Source organism: Nematolebias whitei, chromosome 10 (genome assembly GCF_014905685.2).
Source record: "Nematolebias whitei isolate Nwh7 chromosome 10, NemWhi1, whole genome shotgun sequence".
Lineage (NCBI taxonomy): Eukaryota > Metazoa > Chordata > Actinopteri > Cyprinodontiformes > Rivulidae > Nematolebias > Nematolebias whitei.
In genome coordinates, this window is record NC_056507.1 from 14896198 (window position 1) to 14905250 (window position 9053).

At 40.4% G+C, this 9053-nt stretch overlaps 1 protein-coding gene across 1 annotated transcript in view; it reads right to left on the reverse strand.

Moving 5' to 3' along the window:
• Positions 1-9053, reverse strand: part of ccnd2a (cyclin D2, a) — a 199140-nt gene that overhangs the window by 81513 nt on the left and 108574 nt on the right. The window lies entirely within an intron of this gene.

Genomic DNA, 9053 nt, shown 5'->3' on the forward strand with positions numbered 1-9053 from the left:
CAAACAAACAAACAAACAAACAAACAAACAAACAAACAAACAAACAAGACTTGGATAAAATTAAAATAAGTTTTACACAAATGCACCATGCACTATATGGTAAAGAGATGTCTCAAGGGAATAGTATTTGAGCATATGCATACATTTTTATTGTTTCAGCCTTGCATCCACATGGAAATAGTTTTAGGGGCCCCAAATGGTAATAAAAAAAGGGTTAACTTGGTTTTGTATGGACAGCCAAAACACAATCTTTGAGAATGATGTTGACATAGCCCCACCTCTAATCTAACCTACGACCTGAAAGAAAATCTGTTTCTTCTAGTTACCATACCATACCATACCACTTTATTTATAAAGCACTTAAAACAGCGACAAGGCCAACCAAAGTGCTGAGTTGTGTTTACATATTGCACACAGAGTGAAAGCTTTATGCCCATGCTCTACAACTTGTTTCCTGTTTTTGGTGTACATTGGTAGCAGCATTACAGTGCCATATACAGGCCTGGCATGGTGACTGTAGCGCTTTCGTTTTTTTTTGGTGTGTTTCTGTGCGGATGATGACACGTCTAGAAATAATGTAGTGTTTACAAGAATATTTTTAGAAACAAAAATACAAAGATTGTTTTGGAAAAACTACATTTCCATGTGGACAAATCAGGAGTCCCATACTATCAGGTTTAATCCACGTTTAACCAGTAAAGATCATCGTTTGACAGCAATGTTGCATTGCCCAAGGACTTTTCAACATGATGGGCCAGAAAAACGCCTTTCCTTGAAAACAATTACACCCTCACCCCTCCCTCCACAAGTCCTTCTCAATTTGATAGGCTGAATTCCCCCACAGGCAGTTGCAAAGGAGAGCAGTGAATTCAGTTCCATGGAAGCTAATGTGATATGAAGTTGTCAAAACACATATTTTCTTTCTTTCTTTTTTTGTTCAAACAGAGTGAATACACCGGGAACACAAAGCAGGTGAAAGGCAATGGTTTGAATAAGATCCCTCATTCTTCAGCAGTAAGGAAATGGGATCAAATGAATGATGAGCAGGACATCCAGGACTTAAGATCCTGCATTGTCTGAAATGGCTTTTTAAACATCTTCCATTATCCAGTCCTGTCTTTGAAACTTGAGCTCCTGGATGAGCACATCATTCGCACGCTGCATGTAAAAAAAAAAAAATCAGAAAAAAAGTTCCAGGAAGCTAAAGTCAGTTGAACCTGAATAGAATATTTGTTTTGTTTTGTACACAACTATCCAAACCAGTCTGATGGCAATTTGTATTAGCTATTACACCTGACACATAACAGCTAGCAAAACAGTTGGAAATTCCTCTTTCTATTTGAAACTTCAGCATCATCTTTGAACATTTCACCCTTTTCTTAAATGTCAGGTTCATGATTAAGATAGGAGAAAGCATGTACGTTCTGCATCATGTCCTGAAACGACAGTCACTGTTGGGACAGGCCACACTAAGAGTGAGTAAATGCCTCACTGAAAGGGGAATCTCCCTTTCTGAACAATGCAACACTCATTAGTTCTTCAAACAGCCTTTAAAAGGGCCCTCTTCTATCAAAAGGTAGATAAAGCAGCTGTTTTTGTACCACAGCAATAGAAAGTTACTCTACTTTTCTGTCTATCTATTTGTACATACATCTGTTACATATTATGAACAGTCCATCCAGGTGGGAGACAACAAAGACACAATGGTGCAGGTAAATCTTAACTCTATTCTGGTTTCCTAATCTCTTCATTCTAAAATTCACTTTGATTTGCGAGGAAGCCCAAAGCTTGAGTAAACAGCCAATCCCAAGAAAAGACAGGGAAACATTCAGTCAACTCTTTGGTCTTCCCAGTTTGTTTAAGGAGGTCTACCTATTTTTTCAACCCAAGGTAAATTAAAAAGAAAATCACTTGATTGGCAGACTCTAGTGTCCTCTGTAGTCCTCTTTGTGAAATGGTTTATTTGGGGGGCCTGTAAGAATTTGCCCCTTTTCTTTATCCCTCTGCTAGCTTAACTACACAGATGTTCCAACACAAAGATCAGATTGACTTACACATGCATGAAAACATACTATCACCCAGTGTCGACAGATGTTTCAGATCATTAAAGCCGGATACTAGAACAAGACAAAGACAGAGATTCCTTTGTGTTTAGTTGTATTTGCTCACAAAAAGGAAATAGTTTCTTAAAATTTTATTATTTACTTTGCTATAAGTTTATCCTGTTTGTTCCATTTTCTCTTTAAACATCTATCTTTTGCAGTCTATTGTATACAGAGTTGCATTTGGGTCCAAAAAATCTGACCCAACCCGGCCCCAGCCCATAGCCATCATGTCCGAACCCCACCCAATCCGCCGAAATAACAGTAATTACAGGTCCGAACCCGAAACCCCCCATTCCGACATTTTTAATTAAGCTTTGACTGCTTAAAAAGTTATTACCAGTTGGCGGACGCGTGTGGCTCAGTAAAAGGGGTAGAAGATCGGAGGTGAGGGGGTGTTTGTCCTTTCATGGTCACCAAAGTGCATTAAATCCCTGATTCTGCCTGCAGTAGACGCTGCTCTGACATGTCAGATATTTTGTGATCTCACCTGTTTGGGTCATCAACCGCGCACGTCCGCTGAGTGCAGTGGCTAAATGAACGCACATTTGGGCTGATGGATCGCTGGCAGTAGTCCATTTGAAGCTTAACTGAACTTTTTACCTCTTTCAAGGCCGGTCAGCGTGCGGTCAAATGGCTGCGTGCGGCTGGTGATTATATGGCAAGCCATGTTGCCATATAATTGGATCGTCAGCCGCTCGCGTCTGCTGATGCAATCAAAAGCCTGACACTGACCCGGCTCACACGTTAAACACATTATTATGGACCGGTCTGGGTCGGGCGGGGCCGGGCTCCAGGTTCGGGTTAGAAACGACAGCTTTAACTGTATGCACTGTAAACCTGCCACAATAGTTATTTAAAATGTTTGCAATGTTAATCACAATCATATATATTCCACAATGCATATGATACTCCATATCATATCATCATTTTATTCATTTTCTGTAAGCACTCAACATAAAAAAAAGAGTTATGAGCTAATGATTATTATGTAAATATTTCGAAAGTAACATAAAACTGCACAGAAATAGATGAACTCTTAACTGGAAACATTTATACAACAAATTACAAATTTCACACTCCTGACAGCCCTGAATGTGGACTCGAGCAGTGCAGTGTACACACAATACATAGGCGTGTTTATCGTTTTCGAATCCACATAAAGCAAAAAGTTCATTCTTACTTTGTCTTTTCCTTCTCAGTTCCTCACCAGCTTCACTAAGGACACAAGATCCGTGCTGACGGCTCAACCTGCTAACCTGTGTGACCTGTCTACACTTCCCCCCCTGGAGTGGGTCATCTCTGACAAGAGGAAGTGACATGGTCAGGGAGGTGAAAGGTCGTCTCAGATGATGCATTTGAAATACGAGTGAACAAGATAGATGGTGACAGCTGCAGACCATGTGACATGGAATTTTTTGAACAAGTAAAACACAGCTCGTCAAGCCGTTGTGGCATCTTTAAGTACGTCAACAAAGCTCATTTCTAGATGTAATACATGATAAAACTATTTAGGGCAACAACCAGAAAATGTTGGAGTGCCATGTAGGGTTTATTGTGATATTGGCAGATGATCATTTGGGTCGTAGCTTGTTCTGGTGCCTCCTGCTAATGTTCAACATAATTGGAGGGCTGGTTTACGGTTGTTTTATCATGCCTCCCGAGCAATTTCTGAGTCAGCAAACACTAAGTGAAGTTCTCTGCTCAGTCTGTAACAATATGAAATTAGGTGGCACATTGATGCCAGAAACCAAGGCTTTTTAAAATCTCATTTTAAAAAGAACATTATACATGAACTCAGTCTTCGTGTTATGGCTGATCAACATGTATTTCCTTAGAAGATGATATTAATCAGAATCTTTTCATCAAAATCTATAAGCAAATATTTGGTTCACTCTTTTTAAAGCTGTGAAAGCAACTTCCATCCATCCATCCATCCATCCATCCATCCATCCATCCATCCATCCCTGCTTCTTCTTTTATGGGCCGTGGGGGGTCACTGGTGCCCATCTCCAGCAGTCACTGTGTGAGAAGCGGGGGGCACTCTGGGAAGGTCGCAAGTCCATCACATGTCCACATAGAGACAAACGAGACAAACAACCATTCACTCTCTCTCTCATACCTGGGGACAATTGTCACCAATCAGCCTAAAATGCACAACTTCATAACAAAAAATGTGCCAAATAATGAATCACCTTTTAAAATTTTGTTTAAATTAAAGCCATTGTTTTTTTAGGCATTTTCTTCTATTCATTCATTCATTCATTCAAACTTTATTTATACAGGTTAATCCCACTGAGCCTCAGGACTCATTTACAAGAGAGACCTGATTTCTTTAACAAAGAGTGATGACAACAGTGGATAACAACGAGAATAGACAATCATAAAAGAGGCATCCAAATTATTATTATTATGTTTTTTACAAATTAAAATAAAATGGCAACCAAAAGGACAGTCAAAAGGAAAGAGTTGCAAAAAAAAAAAAAAACCAGCTAGATTATAAGGCAGTGTAGAAAACTAAAAACAGGAACATGTCTGCATTGGTTCTTGCCAGGAACTTAACAGATGTTTAAAGCCACTTAGAGAGGTCAAGGTCGAGAGCTTCAGATCTTTTTGCAAGATATTCCAGGAAATAGGAGCGGAGTAGGAGAAGGCCCTTTTGACTAGTTCAGTCCTCACTGAGGGAACACTGCATGTAATAATATCCTGAAAGCGCACGCTGTAGCTGCACTCACACAGAGCCATGTAGGAGGAGATGTATGAAGGCAGCAGACCAAGAAGTGATTTAAATATGAAAATGTAACAGTGGGAGAGTCTGTGTGAAGTTAATGATGTCCAGTTAACCAGTGAATACTGGGTGCAATGGTGGGTACGGTAATTACAGCCAGTTATGAATCAGCGCACCATGACATAGACAGCATCCAACATCTGCAGGGTGCTTGTAGGAGCGTTCATGTAAATAATGTCACCGTAGTCAATGGAGGGAAGGAAAGTCGCAGTTACAAGGTGTTTCCTAACGTTCAGAGTTAGACAGGATCTGTTTCTGAAAAAGAAACATAATTTCACTTTCAGTTTCCTTACTAGGTTTTCCATGCGAAGCTTAAAAGAGAGATGTGAATCGACCGATACGCAAATATTTATAGGAATCGACAAACTCAATAGGAGTCAGAGAGTCAGAGATTCTTCATTGTCATTCGCACCACATGTGGTACATGTGGTGGAGCAAAATTATGTACACAGGGACATAATAGGGACATAATTTGAGAATAAAATCGGAGGATGAACTGCTGGGACTGACTTCCTGTTTGAAAAAAAGCATCCCTTTGGTTTTATCGGCATTTAGGACAAGTTTGAGATGGAACAACCTAACCTGCTTTGGCACAAAAAACTAATCTAGTGTACAGAATATTATATGGTAGAGCTGTTGCCTCGCAGCAAGAAGGTCACCAGAAAAAATCCCGGCTGGGGGCCATTTAATGCTTTAATGCTTAAACATGCATGTTAGGCTGATTGGTAACTAAATTGTCCCTAGGTGTGAGTGAGAGAGTGAATGGTTGTTTGTCTCTATGTGGCCCTGTGATGGACTTGCGACCTGTCCAGGGTGTACCCCGCTGCTCGCACAGTGATTGCTGAATATGGGCACCAATGACCCCCTGTGACCGAAAAGGAAGAAGAGGGTCAAGATGATGGATGGATGGAATATTAAATGTTGGGTTTTATTTTGTCACTTGTGCTTTAAACAAGAACAATCTACCTGCACAAATGTGCTGCCAGGTGTGAGCATTGAAATTGATGTGTTTGTTTTTCTGCTTAAAACACATTTTTTTCAACATGGGTAATACATTTTAATAGAAACCACATCTAACATAAAAAGTCTCAGTCATGACATCTTACTCTGACACTTCATAACAAATGAGTTGTTAAAAGAAGAAAGCATCATGTACATTGGTTTAGGTATAAAGGGAAAAGGTGAGTAAATTCACTTTGTTGGGGAAAAAAAGCAATCTGCAGTAAAATGCACATATAAAAGCAAACAACAACTGATTGTGTTTAGTACAACTATCACATTATGACAAGACAATAATAAACATTGCTTACAGTGCTGTTGTTCACGTCTCAGACTTGGTCTGATGTGGGTGGAAGAAGACAACGATATAAAATGTATGGCCTAGAATACATACAAGCCAAGAACACAACAAAAAGCCATGAATTAAAAAAAAAAAAAAGTTGCTTAAATCAGAGTTACTGTACTTTGCTCGCTGGTTACAAACATTTAGTGAGATTGCACCAAACATTTTGTAATTTTAAGATGCCAGCTACTCTCTAATAGTCACAGCCTACTGATATACTACCTTAAATTTACAAAGATAATAAATATAACTCTGTATTTAATGGTATCTACATGCCATTTCACTAGAAGTGACAAAGCTCGGAGGCTCATGAATGCCCAGAAGCATGTCAGATATTTTTCACTCTTTGTCTCTCACACTTGATAACCAAAGGCTGAGTCTGGGGGCCACATTCCTGTCCCCTCTGCATTCAACTGCCAACACAGCACGTGGCTTTGTTCTGGCTTCGCCAATGACTCCTTTTAGGAGCCCTTAAAGGGTCACAAGCACAATGCACTGTGTTATTGAGCAGAGAAGGCCACTGAGGAGCTCTGTGGTGCCATCATTGTCCAGGTGAGGTGAGAGAGAAAGATAAAGAAAACCATGACCTGATGACATATTCAGCTGAGGTTTGGACACTTCAGTCCAACAGAACGTTCAGATTTGCCATTTTTCCAATGCTGAGACTTCAGTTCTTGTTGTTTTTCCACCAGCAGGGAACTTGAATCTAGTCTGAAAAGACAGTTTGACCACATCAAGATGCATTTGCAATGTAAAATACCACTTCCAAGATCATCTGATCTTAACAGGAATTATGTCTGTATAATTGTTATGAGAATGTCTGTGCTAAACGTATAAAAAGAAAACATACATTTCTTCTTATTATTATGAGCAAAACATGTGAAAACTGTACTACATACATCCAGTATGCAGAATGTGGAACAGTGCTGCAGTGAAAATGCTTTGCCTCGTTACCATAGAAAACCTTCAAATCTTTGTTTCTGAACAGAACTTTTATACAAATGAGAAGTTTTCTGTTGGGTCATAAATCAACACCAGAGCGACTCCAATCTACTCTAGACTCTTCCCCACACACAAATGTACATGTTGTATGCACATAGATATGTTCAAAAATTCAAACATGCATGCCTACAGGCACACTTACATGAATGTGTCCCCTCACCCACAAGCATGCACACACACAGATATGACCAACAGTGGTGAACAGCTGCACAGGCCGGTCTGGAGTGAGACCAGCAACCTCTTGGCCACAAAGGGCTTCTTGTGCCCCTGGCTTGCTAGAAACATAAAACACAAGAGATAAGACCAGACACTGTTTGCCAGGAGCAGAGGACCTCCCAAACAGGAACTGCAAGTGCAAGTGTTTGTCACAAACACACACCTGCCCATACACTCACAAACCCACAACCCCCACACATACCGCACGCACGCACGCACACACACACGGGGATGCAGAATAGAAAACGCAATCATAAAGACACATTTGTTAGTTAAAACTGATGTTTGTTGACCTTCTAGCCCAATTTACCAAGAACACTGGACCAGAACGATGTAAATAAACATCAAACCATCAACTCCATCACTGCATCTTAGAATTCAGTACAATTCAAAAATACTTTATTAATCCCAAAGGGAAATTAATTGCTGTTGTAGCTCATCTTGGTTTCATTAGAGTTGTTTTACATGCTGATGGCTGTGGGCAGGAAGGATCTCTTGTAGCAGTCCGACCCACAGTGGATCCAAAGGAACTGGCTGCAGATGCCAATCCATTCATCCAGACCCAGTAAACCTCTCGGTCCTCTTGGGCAGCAAGACTGCCTGAATGCCGAGCAGAACTCCTCCACGAGTGATGGACATTTCTCCCAGCAGCCTGCTGAGCCCTTTGTCGCCGTGAACTTAACTACAGGTGCTGAGAAACGATCTTGGTCCTCTGGCTGTCATGAGCCATGTTTCCCGCCACCTCCAAGATCTCGGTGGTCAGGAACTCGAGCACCGCCTCCAGGTAGATGTAATGCATCCACAGCGCCTCCTTTTCAACTCATTTGGGATTCGGGCTGTTGTTGAGATATTATAAGAGCTTTTGAAATGTTTTTTGGTTTTGAAATGTTAATTAGATGCTCACTGGGAGTAGGAAACCACCTTGTTGTTATAAAGTGCTATGTGTTGTCATCATTGTATGTTCCCATACAAAGACGAAATTGGCTCTCTGCATTTAATTCATTGCACCTGGGATACACCCAGGTGGAGCAGTGGGCAGCTATCTAAGCACACGGGGAGCAATTCAGGAATAGTAGTCCTGCTCTGAAACGCAACCAGATGTGCAATGACCGGGGCTCGAACCCAGGACCTTCAGGTCCTGAACCGGCTGCACTGCCCCTACACCATCTCACCATATGGTTAAACATCATAATAAATGTCCCAAAGTAAAAAATATTGGAGAGATATCCATATTCTAATAATCCCATCTCTTTTTGTTGCGGCAATAGACAGTCTGATACAAATTTAAATTTGATTTTTTTAAAAGATATATATTTGTATATATGTATATATGTATATATATATATATATATATATATGTGTGTGTGTGTGTGTGTGTGTGTGTGTGCAATAGCGAAATAGGAATAGTAGCACAAGTAGTAGTTTATTTTTGTGTATAGACAGTATAAAAAGGTGTTTTAAACCATTCCCACGCTTGTAATATTGTAAATAATATTTCTAAACTCTAAACGCTCTAAAAGAGCACAGCATGTCATGATCTCCGCTCTCTCTGCCACCTGCCAGTGCTCTCTGTCATGCCCACTTCTCTGCTGCAGAGCGGAGA